The 24,129-nt window shown below is 46.3% G+C and overlaps 1 protein-coding gene and 1 long non-coding RNA gene across 6 annotated transcripts in view; both read right to left on the bottom strand.

Annotated features, from left to right (window-relative positions):
* Positions 1-24,129, bottom strand: part of nrip1b (nuclear receptor interacting protein 1b) — a 167,045-nt gene that overhangs the window by 50,786 nt on the left and 92,130 nt on the right. The window lies entirely within an intron of this gene.
* The window catches only part of LOC142884385 (uncharacterized), a 39,802-nt gene that overhangs the window by 7,803 nt on the left and 7,870 nt on the right, over positions 1-24,129 (bottom strand). Inside the window, exon 2 of the long non-coding RNA XR_012926164.1 lies at positions 6,012-6,071. This is a non-coding gene — a long non-coding RNA (uncharacterized LOC142884385). The remainder of the gene's footprint in view (positions 1-6,011; positions 6,072-24,129) is intronic.

Below are 24,129 nucleotides of genomic sequence, written 5' to 3'. Positions count from 1 at the left end.
GCAGAAAAACGAGCTTCCTCCCGCGGCTGCAACCTGCTACCTTCGCACGAACACACACACACAAACACACACACACCCTCCCCCATTTGACCCCTCCATCCCTGAGCTCTACCTCTCTCGCCTGCACCTCCCAGCCCCCCCGTCACACCGGCTCTGTACCTGTCTGTGTGTCTCGCCTGCATGTCTCTGATTCGCTCTCTGCCGCTGCTGCTGCTGCTGCTGCCCACTGTGAGATACTGCAGCAGCAGCAGCAGACAGCAGCAGCAGCAGGAGTCTGCAGAAACAGCCCTCGCTCTTTCTTTGCCGTGCTCTCGCTCTCTCTCTTTCGCTCCCTCACACACACACACACACACACACGCGCTCATCCTCCATCCAGCCCTCGCCAGCGAACACGTTCCTCCCGGCCGCTGATCAATTTCTTCTATTTTCCAGCGTAGCGCAACACACACACACACACACACACACACACACACACACACACACAGACTGATGGGGGACACCGGCGGACCGCTAGTGAGCATCGGCACCGTTTACTTCTTCTCCTTGTGCGATTTCATTGCTTTGGTTCTCAATTTTCAACACAAATAAAAATAAATAAATAAATACAAAATACAAAATACAAAAAAACCCAAAAAACATTGGACACAAGAAATGTGTCGTAGCAAGCAGAAGCCATTAAAACACACACAGCGGCAGGAAGAGCACCAGCCAACACACACACACACACACACACACACACACACTGTCTCTACACTAAAAAATAATATGAAAAATTCCAAAAAGAAAAAAAAATGCAGACAAAAGCCACAGTGACGGTGCACTGAGCCAACATACGTGCACACAGCCAACACACACACACTCTCATACGGTGAGTGCAGCAGCGGGAGGCACGCACACACACATCTCGCGCTTGTCCGGAATTTCATTTTCTAGAAGGTCTGATGATATGGATGCGCAGCAGCAGTGAGAGGGAAGTGTCTCCACTGGCCGAGGCGACCACGACGGAGCAGCAAGAGAGGAGCACCAAAAACATTTTCTTTTGAACTGCTTTGCAAAAATTCACAAACAAAGGAGATCTGTTTTCCTTCCACTGGAGGGTCGTTGACTTTGCGTCAGGAGCTCCGACGTCTTCTCGTCAGTTTTGCATTTTGTCGCATATTTCACAAAATTCAAAAGCTTCAAATTTAAATGTTCGATTTCAAATTGATTTTTTTGGAATTCACGTTTTCTCGGTTTCGTGGAAGTTGCTCCTGCTGCACTCGGCGGCGACTGTGCCAGCAACAAATGCAGCGGCGAGAAACTTTTAACAGATGTTTTTATTTATTTCTCGCCTCTTTTTTCTCGGCGTGAGCGAGAGCCGCCCTCTAATCTCGAGGCCTGATCACCTCTAACACCCTGGATAAATTAAGGTTACGACCCCGGGTGACACGGGGGGGACGCAGGAGGGCATCCGCAAATGTTATCATTGATTGATTATACCCTTTAATTCAAATGGAGAACAGACGCTTTCTAACTGGGCGGCGAGACGCAGCACACACAGAGAGAGAGAGAGAGAGAGAGAGAGAGAGCGAGCGAGCGTCAAGTCTTTACAGGAAACTGGAATGCTGCAGCCAATCAGAGTCAAGCAGGTGTAGAAGTAAATTGTGCAGCCAATGTCAAAACCTTGGCCAGGTTGAAGTCTGTGTGTGTGTGTGTGTGTGTGTGTGTGTGTGTGATGGTGGCGGTGATGCTGGGGGGGTTGCAGAGGGGCCAGCAGGCGACCGTATAGGTGATCAATCAGCTCCATTACAGTGGTGTCACTGCAGAGTCTGGGGCTGTCGAGGCATCCCAGCCATCAACACCCCCTCCCCCTCCCCCTCCCCATCCCCGTCCCCTCGCCGCAGACTACCCCCTCCCCCACCGCAGACTCACACCTCCCCCTCCCTCCCCCACCGCCGTTGCCAAATGCGCTCACAAATAACGTTTGCCTGGGCTCCAGTCTCGACTGTAAACACAGCGGAGGTGAATTAAAAGGAGGGCTCACGACACCGCAAGGAAAACACAATGTTACACATTTCCAGGGTGAATGTGGAGCGTGCAGCCCGGACGAGGTGGGAGGAGGCGGCCACGACGCATCACAGCAGACTCCGGATTCGCTTGCTTTGGAAAATTGCTCCGAGCTTTTACAAAGTGGGGAAAGGAAATAGGAAATAGGTCCGGCTCCTGCTCGTCGGTGTTTGCGACTAGCAGGTTTGGGGTGAATCACGCCGTGACAGCGGCCGATAGAATCTGCCTGCGCTGCATTCGAGCGGCGCGTCTTCGTGTCGGGACGGACACAGCGGGCAGGTAGACACACAATGGACTCGACTCGGTAGGCAGCACCAGGCGAGACGGAGTGGGAGGGGCCGGAGTAGGGGAGGGGGAGGGGCTGCGTGGTGCACGGCACCTTGCTAGCCTGCTAGCCCGCTAGCGGGACATTAATGACCATCATGTCTGGTCACGCTGGCTGTCGGACCAGTCAGCAGATCTTGCCCTTGTCGCTGCCCTTCCCCAATCAATGCTATTGATCGGTCCCGGGGGTCAAGGGGCAAGAGCGTATCAATAAGGGCGAGAGTGGCTGATGCAGCAGCAGCAGCAGGAGGAGGAGGCGGGGGAGGAGGAGGAGGAGCAGAGGGGACGACTCCAGACGGATCGATGACAATCCCCCGTCTGCCGTCGGCGTGTCATGATTATTCATTCGCCATTAAGGCGACACGCAGCCTCGGGGAGGAGGCGGCGATCCAGGCCTTGCACTTTTTAAGGGGAACTGAGGTTTTTTTTTTTTTTTTGCAATTGGAGAGCAATGAGTCTACGAAACAGCAGCGGCGGCATGCGTTCCGGGTCTCAGTTGATTTGTTGCCAAGGTCCCCATTCGCCTGTGACGTCAACCGCCGGGAGCCAATCAGCTCCCGCACGCGGCTGCAGACGATCGCCGCCATTGGGTGACTTGCATTCTGTCGCTCGCCGCCTGCCATTGGGTGACTTGCATTCTGTCGCTCGCCGCCTGCCATTGGGTGACTTGCATTCTGTCGCTCGCCGCCTGCCATTGGGTGACTTGCATTCTGTCGCTCGCCACCCGCCATTGGGTGACTTGCAATCTGTCGCTCGCCGCCTGCCATTGGGTGACTTGCATTCTGTCGCTCGCCGCCCGCCATTGGGTGACTTGCATCCTGTCGCTCGCCGCCTGCCATTGGGTGACTTGCATTCTGTCGCTCACTGTGAAGGATCTCGACGGCTCGTCAAAACACGAGGGAGGAGAAGTCGAGCCTCCAATCACATTCTGCTGGATGGTTCAGTTTCCCAACAGCTAACGCTAACGGCCACGCCATTGTGGGACAGTGTTTAATGGAGTGGTCTTTTATAGACAAAGATGCTTTCATGGAAAGCTGTTAATTGATTTTAAAACCAGAGTAAGACATATTTGAAAGGAAAGATAGAACAACTTAACAGGAAATTTGCCTGAAAGACTTTCTCAAACATGACAAGTCTTAACGTGAGGCAGGTGCAGTGCGAGTTACGGACACTATGACAAACACCACTGCAGAGCGGAATCATGGCTTGATGCCCAAAAAAAGGAAGAAAAGGTGATTGTCTTCAGCGAGCAAGTGCTCGACAAACATTTCCTCAGCATCGTGAAATGCAAATCCCTGTTTACAGCCTCCATTTATTGCTCTCTGCTAAGACTGATATATGAGAGGGTCTCAGTGGAGGGTGGAACCAACACCCGTCTGAAGGATCGTCAGCGCTTCCTTTGACATCACAAATCAGAGATTTCCTGAACTGGGATGAACTGTTTTGTCAATGGGTGGTTCACTGACAATCTGTTGGAAACCGCGGTGGTCGAGGTACGACCTCTCGAGTGTCATTACGAAAACTTAGAGATGGTTGCAGAGTGCAGGTCTGATTCCTGGAGAAGTAGAAAGTAGGAACTTCATTCTAATATGGAGACCAGCATTTTATTCTGACTTTTTTTGTTGTTTAACCTTCCTATGGAACCAGTGACTTTTTCTCAACGGTAACCAGTCTCAACCTGTCTTTGCAGCAATACTGTCCTTGACACATAACATTAGATGACTGTTTTCAGAGGTGGAGAAAGATGAGAAATTCCTTGTGCAATGAGAGAAAATCCAGTGAATGAACGGCCACTTTGGCGTCGACAGGAGACAATCAAGGCCAGACAATCCTGGCGAGAGGAAACAATTACCTGGGATGACTCATTCTTCTGTCACCTGTCTTTTAAGATTGTATCAACTCACCAGTACTCAACAGTAGGCTTGTATTGCATGTTTGACAACCCAGCATTCTCTATTGCTTTCACTACTCCCACACGTAATTGCAACACTGATTCTGTTGAAGCTAGCAACAGCAGCAGAGTTTTGTAATAAACTGATGATGCCATGTCCATGACACTCTTTTCACATTGTTCCTCTGGAGTTGACAATGGGAACATGTCACAGGAAACATGGTGTGAAAGCAGTAACAGAGGTGGAATCTTTAACATTAGCTAATGTTGACGCCAACGACAACTCAGCAATCTAGCAAACAAACCAACCATCTTAAATTTCTATCTGTTTCATTTGAACTTGATTGACTTGATTGAAAAGTTTATCAAAACATGTATTAACATAGCGCACAACAAAGACAACCTCAAGCAAAAATCAATCCTCACAGCCCTACTTTCAACAACAACAGAAGTTCAGGAGAGTCTTGGCACATCAAGGACCGGCAAAGAGGGCACCACTTAGACCACATGAAAGTTAAGAACTACTTTGTTGAATGACAATGAGTGCAGGACATTGGTCTGTTCAGCCCTTGTAGCAAGTTGCTATCCACCAAACCAGAGACACTGTTGCAATAATGAAGAAAAGTGGCAGAGACCACAGCACTCCCTTATGAAGGGTAACGTATCCGTGGTACTTGGCCATCTTTCTTCAGAGTGTGGCCTTGGAGTCATTTCACAAGCCATGGCTTAGTGCCAGATGAAAATGAAGTTAGATGACACTCAGCCTCATGCTCAGGTCTATAGTAAATAGACACTACAGTGTCCCTGAGGCAGCTTTCAGCATGAAACTCGAGCTTGTATCACCGCGTCCTTGTGTACAACTGTGCACAGTATGTCACAAGAAGCAGAAACAACGTTCAAACATTGATTTGTTAAAAAAGATGGGATATTATTACCAAAATCTTTTTTTTTTTTTTTTTTTTTTGAGGCAATCTGGAAGAATAGCTTTAAAGTTTGTTGGGGATGACAAGAAGTAGCAATATATGTACACAGACTGATGTCATCCGTGTACTCCAAGGAAAGCTAGGAGGTTGTACAGTTAACTCCCAGGATGTAATTCTAAACCATACAACCTACTACCTCAACCCGGATGCACACATTTTCAACAAGGCCACATCATTTCTATCAAACAATGTGTATTATTGCCCAGAAATTTGCTTGGTTTCGACTCAAACACACAGCTCACTGCACGTCTGAGGCTAAAGACACTGTGTATTTTACATACAGTACATGACAGCAATATCATTTTTATACAGTATGGTTTTCCTTTTACACGGGCCACTGTATCACACAGTTTCAAAATACCTTTACAACAGAGACACGTGAAAGCCAAAAGAAGCAAAAATGCATAATGTAAGACGACGATCGCACCACTATGACAAAGACCCACAGAAGCGAGCTTGTGCTGTCAGATTTGCCACAAGATCGGATCTACGGGTTTGTGCCAAATGGTTGTTGACAAAGTATCAAAAGAATAGCGTACAGGACTGTTGCAGAAACCCTCCACTCTTGTCTGCTGTGACGTGAAAGAGCTCTCAGGGTTTAAGTGCACGGGCCAAAAGATTTCGATGGTCGTTGCAAGACGACCAAACACGTCAGCTTACAGTTTAGGTTTAGCACATGCATATAGAACCTGGTAGCGATGTAAAGTCAAAGGCTACAAAAACCACAGCAAGAGTTTTTGTAAAACGATAAAAAAAAATTAACATACCTGTCCTGAAAAGTTGCTCCGGTGGTTTTGCTGTTATGGGTCAAAGTTTGTCCTTCCTTCCTACGGGAAATTGAAACAAAACATTGTTGGTACCAATGAGTTACAATTACTTTTCTCACTGTTTCTATAGCAACTTTGCTTTATGACTGACCTAAAGCGTTGAGAAAGTCTGTAAGGTTAAGAAAAAAAAAAAAATTAAGCATCCGATTGAAAAACACACCACTGACTGGGGGGAAAAACACAGAAGCACACTGGACCGTACATTCTGAAGTAGCTACGTCTTGGCAATCAAATCAGGCATATGCCCGACTCCTTATGAATTAATGTCTATAATAGCAAGAGCCACAGCGCCGCTGTTGGCTCCGACCACCACCATCTATCCCACAGGACTGTTTGAGCAGTCAGTGTCTTGGCCAGCCGAGACGGTAATGTGGTGAGAGGTTAGCTCGACTTAGCCAAAACCACAGATAGGGGAGAGCAGGGCAGGAGAGAGATGCCAGAGTAATCAAGCATTCTGCAGCCAACTACCATTAAATGTGCCGGTGCCAGACAGCAACAAGCAACGGAATATTCCTACGGCCGCAGTGCGACAAATGAAAGTCGGACGGAGGACTGGAGGAAGGAAGAGAGGGAAAATGCCACTTACCAATTCTCCTCTACAGATTTATGAAGTCTACTTTTCTCTATCCTCACTTTCAATCTGGGCGTGACTAATGAGGAGCATGCGAATGTAACCGTTCCCCCTTTTGTCAAGGAGAGAAAAGATGAAAAACACCAAAGGGCACTTCTGAGCTGAGCCACTGACAACACTGTTGTTTTTCCCCACAGCAATGTACTGTCCGCCATTTTCTCTCAAACACAAGGCACAACAAGAACGATGCAAGAAAAACTGGATCAAAACGATAAGCTGGCATCGTCATCGTCAAAGTTGTTTCTCTTCTCTTTTTTCTGTTCTCCAGTGCGTCTCGCTTCCTTCTTTTTCGCCCCCTTCTCGCTCCTCTTTGCCCTGGCACCAAAACAAAAACCCTCTGCACGGTTTCCTACCAGAAAGCCGCAGCATTCCCGCTATGTGCTCTCCTGACATTGTGAAGACATCTTTTGTCCGAGTCCAAAACATTAGCCTGACTTGCCTCCTCCCAATATCTGGCACATTTGGTTGGGGGGGGGGGGGGGCAAAGGGTGGCGTTAGGAGTCATGGCAACCTCTCACTGGCGCACTGCCCAGCACCCCGAGGTGGAGAGCAGCGGGGGCTAATATGGTGCCAAGCAGGAATGCTCAGCGCCTTCCAAAGTCAACTCCATGGGCGTGCTGGTTGCTTAAGATTTCATTTCAGATGCCAGATTTTTCTTTTTCTTTCCTTCTTTCTTTCTTTCTTTCTTTCTTTCTTACAGGAAATACAATTGTGGATGCATGACAAAGCAATTGTCGACTGCTTCTTCCACTTTAAAGACTTCCAAGGGGGAGCAGAAAAAAAAGACACACTTCTGGTTGCAAAAAACGAATAGTGCACAGAAACTTGTGGTGCAGTGTTTCGGACTGGACGGACTCCACCTCAAAAGAATTGAGGTTTCTCCTGCATTGACAGCAGAGGAACGTGGAAATTCCACGCTGGATACTTGAAGAGTTCATCCAAAAACAGTGGCCAAATACCTAGAACGGGGATGGGCAAACTGCAGCCCGGGGGCCATATGCGGCCCTTTCAGCTTCTTAATCCGGCCCACCGAACTCAAAGAAATGATATTAATCGTAAGTAATTCATAAAATCGAGAAAAAAATACATTTATTTTGTTGGAACTTTGGTTTTGTTCATTTTCTATGGCAAAGCACATGTTTTCTACATCACTTGTATATATTTTTGATGTATGTCATTTTTTTTTACTCCTATGAGGCGGGTCGCCAAACCATCTGCTCCTGCTCCAGCTCCTCGGTCAAATTTTAGCCACCAGTCAAAATGTTTGCCCACCGCTGACATAGAGCCACGTGTAAACCAGAAGAAGTAAGAAGAGGTAGAAGAACACATCTAGCAGAACAACTGAATCACAGTGGAAACACCCAGGATGACAGAAGCAGTGCAGGTCACGGAGTGTTGACCATGTCACCGTTTACCAGTTAGCATAAAACAAATCGCGCAACAACTCATTTGAAAATCAAACAGGTTTCTCGCTGTATTGAACATTATAGAAACGTGTTTCCAATGCCGCTCTCTCCGTTACATTTCCGATTTGAATTTCTTCCTAGTTGACAGTGAACTTGCTGATTGTCATGACTTGCATGATGACATGTCCTGGATCTGTGAGTGACTTCACGGAGGGTATTTGGGGATAAACTCACAAAGAAGAGTCGGCTCTTCTGTGTCCCAAACAGCTCTTCTTTTCACATCATTTATTATCATCTAGCGCCGCTCTCAATGGATTCTCTGTTCTGAAGAACTGAAATGTTAAAAATAGTTTTGTTTTTTTTTATCATATTTTTATTTTATCAATACATTACTGGAGCCAGATGTTTTCTTTGCAGATCCTCATAACTCTCTGAAACCATCCAATGAATGAATGAATGACTTGCTTGTTGAAACATCCTGCTGTACAAAGCAGATAGAATCACCTAAACAAACTTAGGCTGAGAAATTAAAATAAACAGCAACTGACATTTTCAAATGTAAGGAAACGGCACAATCGCGTGTGACATTCAGTCACTGCAAGCCTGGGCACCTGTGGCGCTGAGATCATCACATTTTTGCAAGAGAAAGCAAAGAAAAGGCAAACAGATCAGTCACTGGTTTACTGAATCATGCTGGCTGGAGTAATTCACACAATTTGTGGCTTCCTGTAAGTGTGTCTACATTTGTTTGCTGACTGCATTCTTATTGTAATAATAACAATGCTCTCATTTTTTTCCTTTTTTACTATCAAATATTTATATTCCATTTTATTGCTAATTGCTTAAAAGATACAATTAGAATGCCACCAGCTTTGTTGAATAGCAACAAAAATAAGAGGGTTGAGATTTCTATTTCACAAAGACGAACGACAACTGCTTGTGATGTGGTTTCAATAACACGGTCGTAAAGTCAGACGAGGCCATAACCGTTAAAGATGCTTTGTTTTATTTATGATATGTGAATGAACTTGTAAGACAACAAATAACCAACCCACAAAATCTGTAATTACTACACCTATTACGCCACATATATAAAAAAATAAAGAAATAAATCCCATACATTTTTTGTCTAAATGTACACATTCTAAGGGTAACTTAGTGCATTGGCTAAAATAAAGCTCTTGTGTTAACAAATGGCCCTCTTGCACTTCAGTCCTTCTGCCTCACAACATTTCTAAGACATTCTGCCACTGAGAGGGTCATTTCATATCCTTAGAGGGAGAAGGCCAGGGTCAAAGTTCAAATGAGAATGGGGGGCTTTGCGGGACTTCCCTTGGGGGATATACCACTGCACACTAGACGGGGGTGAAAAAAGAGACAGACTGCTTCAATGTGGAAAAATCCATAGTCGGTGGCGGTAGGAGCACTGACACTAAAAACACGTTATGCATGATAGAATGGCGAGAAAACCTGGGAATACATGAGGAAAAGATCTGCACTGCACATCTCAGTACTTGACCTGAATCTAAGATACCAAGACCAAAAACACACCTCGCCATAGTTCGTCATATAGACAACCATTTTAAGATTACCTAAATGCAGTATTTTATGGAGCAATCCACTTTAACCGCTGACATGTTATAAAAATCGACCACATTCTACGTTTTTCCCTTTCTTACCGAAACTCGGCAAACTAGCAGCAACTCGGGGGGAAGATAATTTGAGCTATTTTATTCTCCACAGGTACACCAGAGGCGCGTTATTTCTGGGCCCTGATCTCACCTCCATTAGTCCAATGTTGCCTCAAGCCGTGACAGAAAAACAGTCAACAGGTTAATCCAGACAGAAGTCCATGCTGTTGAGTTTTAATGAGAGTCACACCGTTCTGTTTATTCCATTGTACTTGAGGGCGTAATCCAACTACGCTGACTTTCCAGGGATGCAATCGTTTAAATAAAACCACATATCTAAAAAAACAAAACAATTGTGAGTATTTTTTCGTCAGTTTGCTCCATTGTTTGGGGCCACAATGCAGAGCCAAGTTGGTGACAAAAGCCAAAAATCATAGTCCAAACAGTACTGACTCAGTCCCCCGTTAGGGAGGTCTAGTATTAGTGTACCCTTGCCAGGTCCCTTGAAACATTCAGCCTCTTGCAGAAAATGAAATTGTTAAACATCAGAATATTAACACACAAAACTCAGAAATCAGCGTTGTCAAAATCAGAATTATGCTCCTCAATCGTATTTTGAAACCTCTCTTCATAGTAAACTGTCTATAATTATAATTGTCTCTAATATATTTTAGCATCTATAATCAACCAGCCTTGTTCCTACAACCAGTTGCCAGTACGACTTTAGACTGCATGAAGACCCTGCTGCCTAGCACCAGAGTAAACACCCCGATTATTGTCAATGGTGATTGGCTGCAGTTGACAAACCGATAGCCAATCAGCACAAAGGAAGGGATTGACTGAGGGCAAAAACCTGACTGGGAGAGCACAAGAGAAATGTTGCACAGGGACAACCAAACCACACAGAAGTGCCAAGCATAAGATCATAGCAAAAAAGAAAGACCTGCACCAGGAACTTAAACGCCTTAAGATAAAAATGATGAAATAAATAGAGTTTAAATTTCAAGAAAAAATGGATAAGAACAGCAAGAGATGGGCGTCTCCTCCTGAACACTCGACATGATAAGCTGGCTTCAGAACAGTGCAGTACTTCAGTACTGTGCCTTTATTGTTGCAATGGATCAATAACTAATGAATTCCAAACTGCGGTGTTTGGGAAACATAAATATATCCTCCACATGACTGCATGGAGCAACCTCCATGGATCAATGGATATGGCATTACACAGCCAGAGGAATGCATCTTCTTAATTAACCTGGGCAGTTTTCAAATTAATTCAAATGACAATTAAAATGGATTTGACTCTGCCGCGCCTTTGTGCAGGAATCTGAGAACGCTTTTTATTTTCCTGTTGGACTCAACTCGTGACCCGGCCTTGTGTTTAATTACTACCCTCTCGTATCAGGCGGCCCCGGCATTATGAAAAAAGGCCATGGAGGAATGAAAGGCTCGGTTTAGCATTTATATAGAGAGGAAATTAGCACCAAACAAGGATAAGGTTAACGTCCAATTAAATTTAATTAAAAAGTAAACAGCTGCTGTAATAAAACGTCTAAAAGTCCCGGCTATCATTTTGATGGTTTTAATCTGATTACAGGTTTTCAAAGCAAAACAGTGAACACTTCCCTACGGAAAAGTCAAGATGTGATTATGCAACACAATGAATCAGATAAAAGAGAAGCATGGTTTTGGCATGACATTTGGACAAACCCCAAGCTTGTGATTAATAGATGAAAAACTGTATCAGAATGTTTAAGTTTAAATTGCACTGTGCAAAGACATGACAGCCATACGGGACAATCCTCCATGCTATACTCTGAAGTGATGTTGTTGGGGTTTTTTTTTGTTTTTTTTTAACAGAAATCTGGGTCAAGTAAAGGATACAGTTTGAGTAATTGCATGAAAAACACTGTGTCACTCAAGGCCTTTTTGTACAAATCTTTCTAAATCAGCCTGACAGAGAACATGCATAAAACATTGGGGACAAGAGCGACAAAACTTTTGACTGTTTGCTTCTATGATCTCCAGCATCTGAGCAGATGCTGTCTGATACTTGAACAAATCCAGGCGTCTGTCCAAATTCATTTCAGTCTAACAAAAATCCAACTGTGTGTCTTTTTTCTCCCTGTTTTTTTTGTTTTCTGTTTGTTGTTTTTTTTTTTTTTTGGTGCAGGGGGTCAGCGTGTACAAAAGTGGCAAACGTCCTCTTGTGTACAGGACATGTTGCTCCTCTTGCCTCTAAACTGCGCAGCCAATGCAGAGCCCAGCCAGTCGAGGCAGGGTGCAGCCAGGCCGGGTCGGGCCGGGCCAGGCCGGGCCGAGCCGGGCCGGGGCGGAGCAGGCGGCCTGGTGTTTCCACTGGGGTCTCCCCTGCTGGGCTACATGGTCCGAGCCTCCTTTGTCTGCTGTTAACCCGTTAAATCCCGTGGAAGAGCCCATTCACTAATGTGTCACACTCCCCGGGGTGCGTTTTGTGTGGAACAATGATCTTAAAGGGGTTACACTGTGTTGTCACTGATTTCACACGTAGCAGCCCCCCCCTTCTCTTGTCGACCCCTTACGCACGCATTTGTTTGTTTCCCGACTTGTTTGCATTTTCCGTTACTGTCAACTCTTTGAAGAGACGTCGTCCTATTGTCTTCCTTGTGCGAAGGATGCAACGCTTACTTTGCAATTGACATGTCATTGGTAGTTCCATTACATTTTATGAATGAAATACTATACCGGGTCTGTTACTACTTCTTATATGTCCACGAATGTGCAGTGTTTAATTGATCAGGAACTTGTGAACTTTCCTTTTCAGCAGTGTGACTGCTGTGTGTGGACAGAGATCTTGGAGCACGTGCGGGAAATGCTGTGGCTTCACTTCACAGAAAGTACAATTACACTGCAGTGATGTGTGTTCCTGATTAATCATGTGGGCCTATGAAAACAAACCATTGGGCCAAAAGGAAATTACCAATACACTAATATGCGAAAGCATTTGCAGGTCAGAGAGGCCAAAGCACAAAATGACTTTCAGTGCATACCCAGTGTATTAGTGAAAGGGGAATGAGTTCCAGTAACACAGTCAGTGCTCGTCCACGTCAAAAATAATCTTCTGCATCAGTTTCACAAAGCTCTCCCGACACTGGAAAGGGACTTTTGTTTCTGCAGCCCCACCACAAATGAACTCACACTCAACCGAAAAAAAGAAAAAGAAAAAAAAAAAAACTGGTTGAATTTTTTATTTCAGGGCCAAAATAGAAAAAGGTGCGTTCGTTTAGACTAAACTGACACAGCCTCAAAACTAAGGTTTATGCCGGAAACAGAACAAATTCAAATTCACAAATTCTCTCTTCTTGTACAACAGAGGCAACACTGAACACTAGCTTTGATTAGCTTACTACCTGTAACTCCCACCACCTGACAACAGACGCCCTCCTCAAAGAAGAGTGCTTGACTCGCAGTCAAAAATGAACTCGCGCACCGCACTCGTTCTCGAGCCAAATTGTAGTGGAGCTTTTTATTTCCCTGAAAGCAAAGCACTCACAGTGAAAGCAATCAGGGATTTTTCGGGCTGAGAACCGACATTTGGAGAGGCCCGGGTCTGAGTGAGAGAAGTGACAATTGTGTGGCTCATATGCAATACGGATAAAGACTTCTTCATTTGAAATAGCTGCCGGAGTAAAAGCGAGGGGGGAAATAACTTAATGGGATGGCAGAAGTAGCGCGCTTACGGTTTTTAAGGTTAAAGCTAGCTGAACTGCTAAATTAACCTTCATAAAGGTTCGTTCAAGATTTTTCGTAAAGCTGAAAACATCACACAGTTAAAAATGATTTTATACAATTAAAACCTGCCGTCTGATGGAAGAGGACAAAGGAGGTTCCTGTCTGAACTCAGCCAAGACAATGCACAAAATTCGTCATTTGGATTATTTTTTTTTTAAACATTAAAACTTTCAGACTTGTCTGCAGCCCTTGAAGTGCTATCTTCATAATTAATGTCAAACAGTGGAAGCGCAACAACGCGCTGATGGTCTAAATGAACTCCACATTCAAATAGATAATTAATGAGCAAGCCTTGGGTCTGCAGGCCGTGGTGTCTCCAGAGCTTGAAGGCAGGAGCCTGCATGCGGCCTTGCATCAATCAGATAAAAGTCAGACGACAAACGGGCCCCATTCTTTTTTAATAAGAGCGAATCAAAGCGCATGCGGCAGCGTCCCTTGGAAATAATCAAAGGCAAGGAGCGAGAGGGCCAAACATCGAGCCCGAGGTCCCGACAAGCTGGAGTTCAACTGTTTCCACTTTCCAGTTAGATTTAAAAGCACAACAACCATCGGACGAACCAGTCCACTCCACCTCATACTGCTCCCGCTAAAATACAATCACTTCACTTGCTGTTTGATAAAATTAAAAAAAGGAAATCTTTCAATGGATGTTCATCTTGCCGACCCCCCCCCCCCCTCTCTGTTTTCAAGCAGGATTGTTCAAAGCCTCGTACTCCGTGTCCGCGCTAGTTTTCCCCTTCTTACTTCTTTCACTGCCGTTTAATCCAGTCACATCGGCTCCCTGAGCAGGTGAAGTTGGCCAAAGACTTTCCCACGGTCTGGGAGCAAATCCGACGCCCCGAGCCCTTCCTGAGGGCCGGCCATCTGTCCGCTCTGTTTCCACTGTGTTGGGGGGGTAAAGCGTCAGCTGCATGACCAAATTCAACGTTCCAACACACCCCTCCTTCCAGAAGAAAAGCCCAAAGCAGCCTTTTGAGTTCGGGCCATGTGCAAGACACGCTCTTGAAAAAAAAAAAACACACACACACACACACGCACACACACACGCACACACACACACGCAGCTTGTGCCCTAACACAAACAAATAAACATCCAAGCAAGTCAGACGCGACTCCTGGCTGAGGACCGACCCACAGTCCAACTGGCGGGCCACGCAATCTGTTATTCTGTCTCATAAGCACACCTTGTGAATAATCTAGAGACCTATTTTAAGTGCATTTACAAAGAGGTGGGGGGGGGGGGGGGCAGTTGTGCTGAAACAAACAAACAAACAAACAAACAAACACACAAAAAAAGATGTTAGCCGTGAAGTGAGACCTCGTCCTGTTTCGTCCCAGTTGTAAAGCTGGCAGGAGGTTCCCGGTTAAGACGACATCGCCGCGTCCCCACAAAAGGAGCTCAGCACATAAACTTTGACCTTTGCTCCCTGACTGAATAAATCGCCTGCGCCGCCCAATTTAAGCGAACGGCACAATTTGCCGACAGGAGAGGCGACAAGCGGGGAGCCGTGAAATCGCTCGCTCGTCAAAGAAAATAAAAAGAAATAAAAAGAAATCCAGATTCACGATCATGTGACGCATTTGTCTTGGACGCACCCCAAACCCCGTCTCAAAGTGTTGCCCTCCCCCTCCCCCTCCGCCTCCCCCGCTCCCCCCCGCACCGCCTCCCTCCGACCGGAGTGCCATCATTTCACTCCCCCTCGTCAGAGGACGGCAGCGGCGGACGAGGTCCCTCATCCACAGCCTGACGCATTTTTTAAAATGCGTGACATTGCCTCGGCGGGAGCATGAGAACGGAGCTTCCTCAATAGTAGGGTCCCCATACCCGGCCCGTAACCATGGAAGCAGATGCCTGCCCTCCCGGCCCTCCTTACCTCCTGTCGATCGCAGGCTGCGAGCTGCTCCGCCAGTGAAAAGAGGCTGCGCCTGCCTTTCTCCTCGCTCTGACCGAACTTGCCCCACTCTTGAAAAGGAGCCATTGAGCAGGTCACTGGTCTAGACTTGTTTGCACGGTCCAGGGAGCAGCCTTGATGTAACCCTTGCTCTCCTCCCTCTCTCTCTCTCTCTCTCTCTCTCCCTCTCTCTCTCTCTCTCTCCGAACTGCCACACCAACCAGCCGCCCAGCGACTGCAGACGGCGAAGGGGTTGGCGGGGCGGAGGGGTGGGGGTGTGGGGTGGTGGTGGGGGGGAAGGCACTGGAGACGCGGATTTGAAAAGGAGCCCGTCCGATTTTGCCATTGTGCCTTTTTCATTCATCGATCGAATGAATATCGAACCTTCTGTCCCCGCGTGTGTGAAACGGATAGCTTAGCAAGCATTTTTTTACCCCCACCTACACACACACACACACACACACACACACACACACACACGGTCTCCTCACCGGTCTGTGTCGTGGGCCGAACCATGTGATTTATTTCCTCGCTATTTGTAAGAACTAGATTTATTTATTTATTTAATTAAGATACATTTTTTGTGTGAGGAATCACATCATTTTCATTTTTATTTTTTGGAGACTGACGAACTCTGTATTGCATTTATTGTCTGTGGAAAACATGTATAAATAAATGAGAAAATAGTGATGGGGTTATTTTCAGCGAAAATCTTTCACAGAGTGACAAATTAATATTATGTCCACTTTAGGTTCCATTGAAAATTCATTTTAATGTAACAGCACAGAGTTTATTTGCTCTTCTCCAAACGGGGATGGAATATTTGGGTGAATGATTTGACGGAGGCAGAGATGCTATTTGATAACTATTTGAAAAACTCCAACCTCGAACGGATCATTTGCAGTGGAACACACTGTTCAAACAAATGTAATCATTTTGGCACAAGTATAGAATAATAAAGAGTGCATTATAAATATAAATCTAGCAAAAATAATCATTATAAACCTATAGTTAGATGTATAAATTGTGGATTTAATAACTAAAAGTCAAAACACAATAAAAGCTGTAAGACACAATTAAATAAATTGTCTTTGGTGTGAAAAGGTCCTTTTAACAAAGTAAAAAGAAAGAGGCCCAGTGAGCCGGAGCTGTGACGACAGCGACAGTAAAAAGACACGTAATCAATGGAATCATATCAATATTCTACTCTATTCTTGTTCTAATGACCAAAGAGGCTGTGGAGCAGCTGATTATTTGTTTCCTCTGACCATGAAGTCAAATTCATTTTCTGTCATTTTATTATTTCATAAAAATCAACATAAATGTGTTTGCTTTAAAAAAAAAAAAAAAGGAGAGATTTTGCGAAGGAATTACATAGTTTTATTTGAAACGTGACTGACCTGCAAATTTGTGACGGTAGGGTTAGTTAGGCTGAGTAATTAGATTACTGAATTAAAATCATCAGCGTAAACATAATTCTGTTTAATTGAAATTTAATTTTTGTGCTAAAAGGTCAGTTAAAAAATTAAAATAAATAAAAAAAACCAACAACAAAGAAAACAAAAACTTTCAAAATCAAATAATAAAAACAAACCAAAGTAAAAGTTGCTCGGGCCGAGGAGCGGAGCAGTTCTGGCATCGGTGCTTCATGTGGCAAGTTGCTGCTCGGGGGCCAATCAAAGGGGGCAGAGGGGTGAACAAAACAGGGCAGAAAATGAGCAAATTCAAAGGCAGAGGAAGGAAAGCAAAGGAACCAGTGAAGTAAGACGGCAAAGGCATTGTGTTGAGACAACAATCACGGCAGCTCCCACAGAGCCAGAGTGGCGACCGGCCTCTCCCCCACCCCCACACCACCCCAGAAAACACTGCGTTCAGAACAGGGCCGCAGCAGAGGGTCTGCCACCGCGTCGGCCGGAGCTGTTTCACTGCCGACATAAATCCTACAGTAACAAGAGAAGGAGACGATGCTGAGTCCCTCGGCCTGACCTGCGCAGGAATCAACCGTTCTGTTGACAAATGCAGACACTGGAGGGAATTCGTGCAGTTCTACAGCAGGAAGAAGAACGTCGAGCGTCAAACTTAAAATCTGTTGTACCGTGAGGCAAATCCCGCAGGAACGCAGCCTTTCAACACATCTCGTCCCATCGGCAGCTCTGGCGACATTAATATCAAAATGAATGAGTCTAAACGGCATGAACGCGGATGGAAGGCGAGGGATTCCTGAGAGGAGACCGTTTCCCTGTGGTGGAAGGAACGCCAGAGCGACCTCGGCTACACGCCTCCCGACAGACGTGGCATTTTAAAAACAGAGGTGGCGCATTTGAGGGGAGACAATGAAGGGTGAGGGTGACGGGATGTCTCGCCTGGACCGACACACAAGCACAGCGGCAGCAGGGCCGAGGCTCTACGACTGAAACACACACACACACACACACACACACACACACACACACACACACACACACACACACACACTTTATCTGACTGTATCGTCGACGTACACATTACAAGCCTGGATTTTAGAAGAAGATCAAATAGGTCAGAATGTGGAAATACATCTGTTTAATCTTTAAATATTAAAAAAAAAAAATCAAACCTATATCATAAGTAAGCTAGAAAAATATTTGCATTAAAATTTGGAATAACACAAATACAAACACAAAAAACACAAATACCACCACCAATTCCAAATCATGCATTTATACTGAATTAAATAAGGAGGAGGAGGGTTTTTTACCCCCTCTCGCCCTCTGTCTCTCTCTCCCACACACACACACACACACACACACACACACACACACACACACACACACACACACAGTAGGTTTGGCAGATGTTCCGTGGGACATGCAGGTTAACCAGAATCCCATCGTGGCCTCATCCTGCCTGGAAACAGCAGCAGCCGAATGCCAAGTGCAGCTTTGTCACCACTGCTCGTGCCGCGGCAGCAACACAACCCCACACACACACACACACACACACAGACACACACTTCCCCACAAGGAACGACCGGGAAGTCCCGGATCCGACATTCTGATTCCTTTTCTTTTCCCCTCCAAACTGATCCTGCCCTGGTTTTTACCGAATGCATAATAGACCAGAAGAAATCCAGTCTGCGCCGAGCACCGTGTTGAAACATGGCACCGTCTCCGTTTTGTCTTAATGTGAGGAAACGTGGAGAATATACGAGGCTGCTGAGGCTGGGGCACAAATCCCACCTTCAGTTTAAAGTGTTAAACTGTTTTGCACTCATTCTCTCTCTTTCTCCAAGGCTGACACATACACACACACACACACACACACACACACACTTTGCTTTATTAGAAAAAAGACAAATAAAACACAATTAAATGTATTTTGAAAACTAAAAGCCTGCACAACAGCACGAGACACCAGAAATCTCCCACCAAATTCCAAACTAATGAAATTCCTTCCAGGTTGCCAGGAGACGGAGTCCATCTGTTCAAAGGCACGACAAGTCTGAGAGAGTCGACGCGTTTAAATAGAGGCCCAAAACAAAATCATAAGGCATAAAAAAAAAAAGAATAATTCTCAGTTTCATCCAAGTATGATCTCTGCGCCGCGTTACAGGTCAAAATTATCCTTAGTAATTAAAGCCAGCCGGCTCCATCCCCACACACGAAGCCGCGTATGTGTTTCACTCAGGTCAACCCCGAAGGCTGCACCCGGGAACACGCCAGTAAACACAGTGATCTTCCAAGCAGCCCACTGTCTGCTGCGAATCCACCGCATTGAACCGGTTCATTATCATCTTCGTCATCGTGTTATTTCTTCTTATTACGTGGTCAAAATCCTTATTCCTTTCTTATTTGTTTGGTCAAAGTGCTACATTGCTGCAGTGCAATTTGAGAAAAATGTAAAGTATCTCTCTCTCTCTCTCACACACACACACACACACACACACACACACAATGAAAAATATTTTTAGGCCACAGAAAACACCAAGTAAAACAATAACAGATAAAGTCAAATTTATTTTCAAGGTCACGGTAAAAATAAATGAATAAACACAGGAGTAAATAATTCAACAAATGTAAAAATAAATAAATAATAACTAAATAAGAAGGAGGGGAGTGCAAATCAAACGCGGGCGCGCACACCATCGCTGCCTTCAAAGTCAAACAGTAGCCCTTTCCAAGGTGCTTTGGAAGGTGAACTGGAACAAAGGAGCCCTCGCCATCGCCCCTCCTCAAAGCGCACTTTAATTAGGTGTAGGGCAACAAATCCTCCCCATTCAGCGGGCAGACACTCGTGGCGTTGGAGTGGAGGGTATCGACGGGTAAAAGACTGCTGTCATAACACTGGAGGAGTGTCACCTCCCGCACAAAGACACACGCTGACTCGCTAATGCCTCTGTGTTAACAAGCCCATCGGCCGCTTCTCCAACTCATTGTCTCCTGAATGGCTGCTAATGGAGAGACAAAACAGAGCGCGCGCACGCGCACACACACACACACACACACACACACACACACGCTCTGTCTCAGTAAAGACAAAAAAAAGAGCAGCACATCATCGGGGGGCGTGTGTGTGTGTGTGTGTGTGTGTGTGTGTGTGTGTGTGTGTGTGTGTGTGTGTGTGTGTGTGTGTGTTGGTCAGATGTTCCAACCGAACATGAGCTTGACAGCTGACAACCGAGAGAGTCACTACAAATAGCAGCACAAACCGCAGGATAAGTAAGGTGCACTGAGGAGAACTGAGGAAAAAAGGTTTTTAAAAGAATTGTAGCTTTTGATCATAAAAATGAGAATCATGCAAAAAAAAAATGTATATATATGTATGTATATATATTTATATATTTATATATATATACACACACATATATATATACATATGTATATATATATATATATATATATATATATACACTTATATGTGTGTGTATGTATACATATATATATATGTATATACAGTATATGTAAAAATATACACATACACACACATATGTATATATATAAATACATACACGCATACAGACGTACATACACATCTATTTACTATTTCGTCAAACTGTATACAAATAAGCTGTCTTTTTAAAAAGGCTTGTTTTATGCAAACTGAAAAAAATTCATTGTCCGTCGCATCCAAATTATTCTTTTAAGAGTGACTGACTTGTACAGCATAAATAACAACAACAACAAAAACACACACACACACTCTGGACAATGCTGATGACGTGTAAAAAAAAGAAAGAAAAAAAGGCATTGGCGCTCTGGACGGCAGAGGAATACGGCTGGTGGCCTCTAATCCTGCAGGACAAAAGCAGCACATCCACCGAGACAAATCTCGTTTGATGGATCCCCGCTGCTAGATCCAACCGCAGCGGTCCGGTCTGGGAGGCCCATTGTGTCGGGGGGGGTTCGGGAAGGAAACTCGCTCAGAATGCATTAGAGACGGGACTCCTCAAATACAATATTAATTCGCAGACAGCACGGCGAATGCAAATGAATCTTAATCCAAACAGTCTGAAGATTTTTCTTCCTCTGTTCATTTTATTTCGTTATTGTAAATCCAAGTGAGCCACAATAAAGCCTAAATAAAGGGAATTTGTTTGGTATGCATCTGCATCAAAATATCATATTTGAATGTATTTCTTTAATCGAGGCGCAGCTCTGCATTCGTACGAAATTAAATTGCTGATTAGGATGAATAAAAATCATAGCGATCAATCAAAAATCACCACCGCGATATTAAACGTTTGAGGGAAAAAAATCATTTTCTACGAGGGCAAAATTAAACTCCTTTGCAGTGCCTTTATTCTGATTGGCAAAGCAAATCGAATTAAACGTTCGTTGGAAGTGAAGGTGGGGAGCGACAGCAGAGCTGCTGCTGCTGCTGCTGCTGCTGCTGCTGCTGCTGCTGCTGCTGGCTGGCTGGCTGGCTGGCTGGCTGGGCGTCAGAGAAGAAGAGAGCGGCTCTGCTCTGAGCGGGACCGTCTGCGACCGCAGATCGCCATCATCAGCCTCCACCGACCTGCTGAAGGCCCCCCCCCCCCAATCTCTCTGAGGGGTCAGAGGTCAGCCGGTGCCTTCCAGCCAGCTCCGGGTCAGTCGCACACACTGGCCGCTATTCATGACCAGATTGGGTCTGCGCGAGATGCCCCTCCCCCCTGCGGCCCCCCAGGTCCCATTTCCATATGAATGTGGAATATGTTAAAGGGAAGAAAAAATAAAACGCCACCCCGGACTCTGCATCCTCTCCCCCGTCACCCTGCGCACGCTAGGAGCCAGCCGAGGACACCACCGCCCCCGCGTATTGACTAAATATTAATATTGTTCTAATAACATCAGAGCTGCAGTTCCCGCCTCCTTTGACAGCAGCAGCAGCAGCAGCGGCAGCAGCAGCTTCAGATGCCTCACGCTGAAAAGGCTGACGGAGGAACTGAAAACATCAACGGAAGAGACACTGAAGATCCATTTGAGCCACAACCAACCCCCCCTGGCCCCCCAACACACACACACGCACACGTGCACACACACACACACACACCTGGAAGCATGAAGTGTAGTCAGTGCGAGTCAGAGTGGAAGCAAAAAAACAGAAGGAAGCAGTGAACCCTAGACCTGGACCTGGACCTGGACTTGATCCTCATCCTAGACCTAGACCTGATCCTGGACCTGGGCCTAGACCTGGACCCAGACCCCGGTCCTCCTTCCACTACCTGGACTGCCGGGGCTGCAGCCAGGCGCCGTCACGCGGAAACACACTCGTTTCGGAGAGAGACACAGGGGCCTCCTCGCGCACACACACACACACACACACACACACACACACACACACACACACACACACACACACACCGTTGCAAACTCCTATTGTTCCACTCCGTCGCCGGTTCGCAGACGAGCCCCGGCGCTGCGTCGCTGTCTGACGGTGGTGCTGAGAGCCGGCCGTGAAGAGGCCCCCTACTACCAGGAGGGATGGGGGGGGGGGTGGGATGGTTGGGGGTTGGGTGGGTGGTTGTGATGGTGGTGACGGACCCCTGAAGAGGAGGGAACCTCAGCAGGCTATTAAGAAACGGTGAGTGGCGACCGTTGACGTGCACCTGGCGCACACCAAACACCGGATACGACTTCCGGCTCCGAGAGACGAGCGACGACCACCAATCACAGGGCCAGACTGCTCCCCATCCGAGCAAGTCATATCATACATTACATACACATTCGTATGTGCATTTCAACATGAGATAACAATATGACTGTACAATTTTTACGACTTTTGTTTTGCCATTTGAAGCGACGGGTGAATTCCAAACCATCATCAGGTCTCACCAGAATCATCAAGAAAGTCTTTATTTCCCAGCAGTGGGAGGTGAAGAACCCTGCGTCTGTCCATTTCTGCACGGCGACCGCGCGTCAAGTGGGAGCGACCTTGTTACTCTCGCGCAGTGACCCCATTCTGGCCGTCACGTGCCCCTCAAACGCATTAGCGTGAACTTGGCGAGCGAGAGCGGCTCCAAAGTCTCCGGCAGGGCGAGATTTTCCCACGACCTTTGCTCACCAGTGGCCACTGACGCTGCCGGGCTCCATTTCACAACTGGTGGGATCCCGAGCAGAGCGAGTCGCATTAGCGCTATCTGCCAGGAGACACACATACGAACACACACTCGTCTCTGTGTTTCCACTTCGCCAATAAAAAGGAGAATTTGCTTCCCTTTGGCTGCTGGACGCAGGTGATATTTGTCAGGACGCGTCCGCGGAGACTCGGCTGTGATTTATGGAGGCTGCAGCCTGACGGCGTCCACCAGGCCGAAGCTGCTTCCACAGCGGGGACGGCTCGCTGCTCTCTCAGAAGAAACCCTGGCTGTGGGAGGCTCCGGCGACCTTGGCATAGTTTGAAAAGACTTCTTGCCGTCCCGCGCCGTTACTTGGCTGATTTATTTTCCTGCGCGGAGGCGTCACCCCAGTCCGGTCCGGTTAGCGTTAGCGTTAGTGTTCGCCCTGCCGCGATCATCACCAAGACGGATCTCGACGGGATTGTGCGTTTCATCGGAGCGCTCTCCCTCCTTGTCCGGTGTCAACGTTACACGAGGCCTCGAAAGGATTTAAAAAGAAGCAGACACGGAACGGCGGCTTTCAAGATTTCACATCATCGCGTCAAATCAGAACCAGAGAAACAGTCGGAAAGATTTCTGGATTTTTGTGGCGGCGTCCCGTTGGGCTGCGCCGCTCTTTGCTCAACCAAAAAAAACAAATAAATAAAGAATTACGTCGGACCTCTCGCTCTGGGCCGGGCTACGCAAACAGCGAGGGAGAGCATGACATCACCCCTCGATCATCCACTTGATACACTGGAGGCTCACGGTTCACGAGGTTCAAATGCTCCGTGCAGCTTCGGGGGCCGAAGCCACAAATAGAGATCCAGGCTCCAGTGCCGCCGCCGCCGCCGCCGCCGCCACGGCTTAGAAGCTCTAGCTAGCTTAGCAGGCGCCGCCATGATCTCCACCCGAGTGTATCAAAGCGAGACACACAGGCATCAGCATGTGAGCAAAGCAGCGAGCGAGAAAAAGAAGCCTTTTGGCCTCGCAGACAATAAAATCCGAGGGCGCATTTTACAGGACTTTTTGCCTGGATCATTCAGGTGGATACAGTGTGTTTTTAAAATAAGTCCCAGATGTGTCGGTCTGCTGCGACAATAACACACTTTTTAGAATAGAACAGAATAGAAGCCTTTATTAATCCCACATTGGGGAAATGTGCATAATTA

Source organism: Nelusetta ayraudi, unplaced genomic scaffold (assembly GCF_046127955.1).
Source record: "Nelusetta ayraudi isolate G7.1 ecotype Tasmania unplaced genomic scaffold, CSIRO-AGI_Nayr_v1 ptg000011l, whole genome shotgun sequence".
In the NCBI taxonomy this organism is placed as follows: Eukaryota; Metazoa; Chordata; class Actinopteri; order Tetraodontiformes; family Monacanthidae; genus Nelusetta; species Nelusetta ayraudi.
The sequence above is the reverse complement of the archived record's forward strand: the minus strand, read 5'-3'. Positions and strand labels throughout refer to the sequence as shown.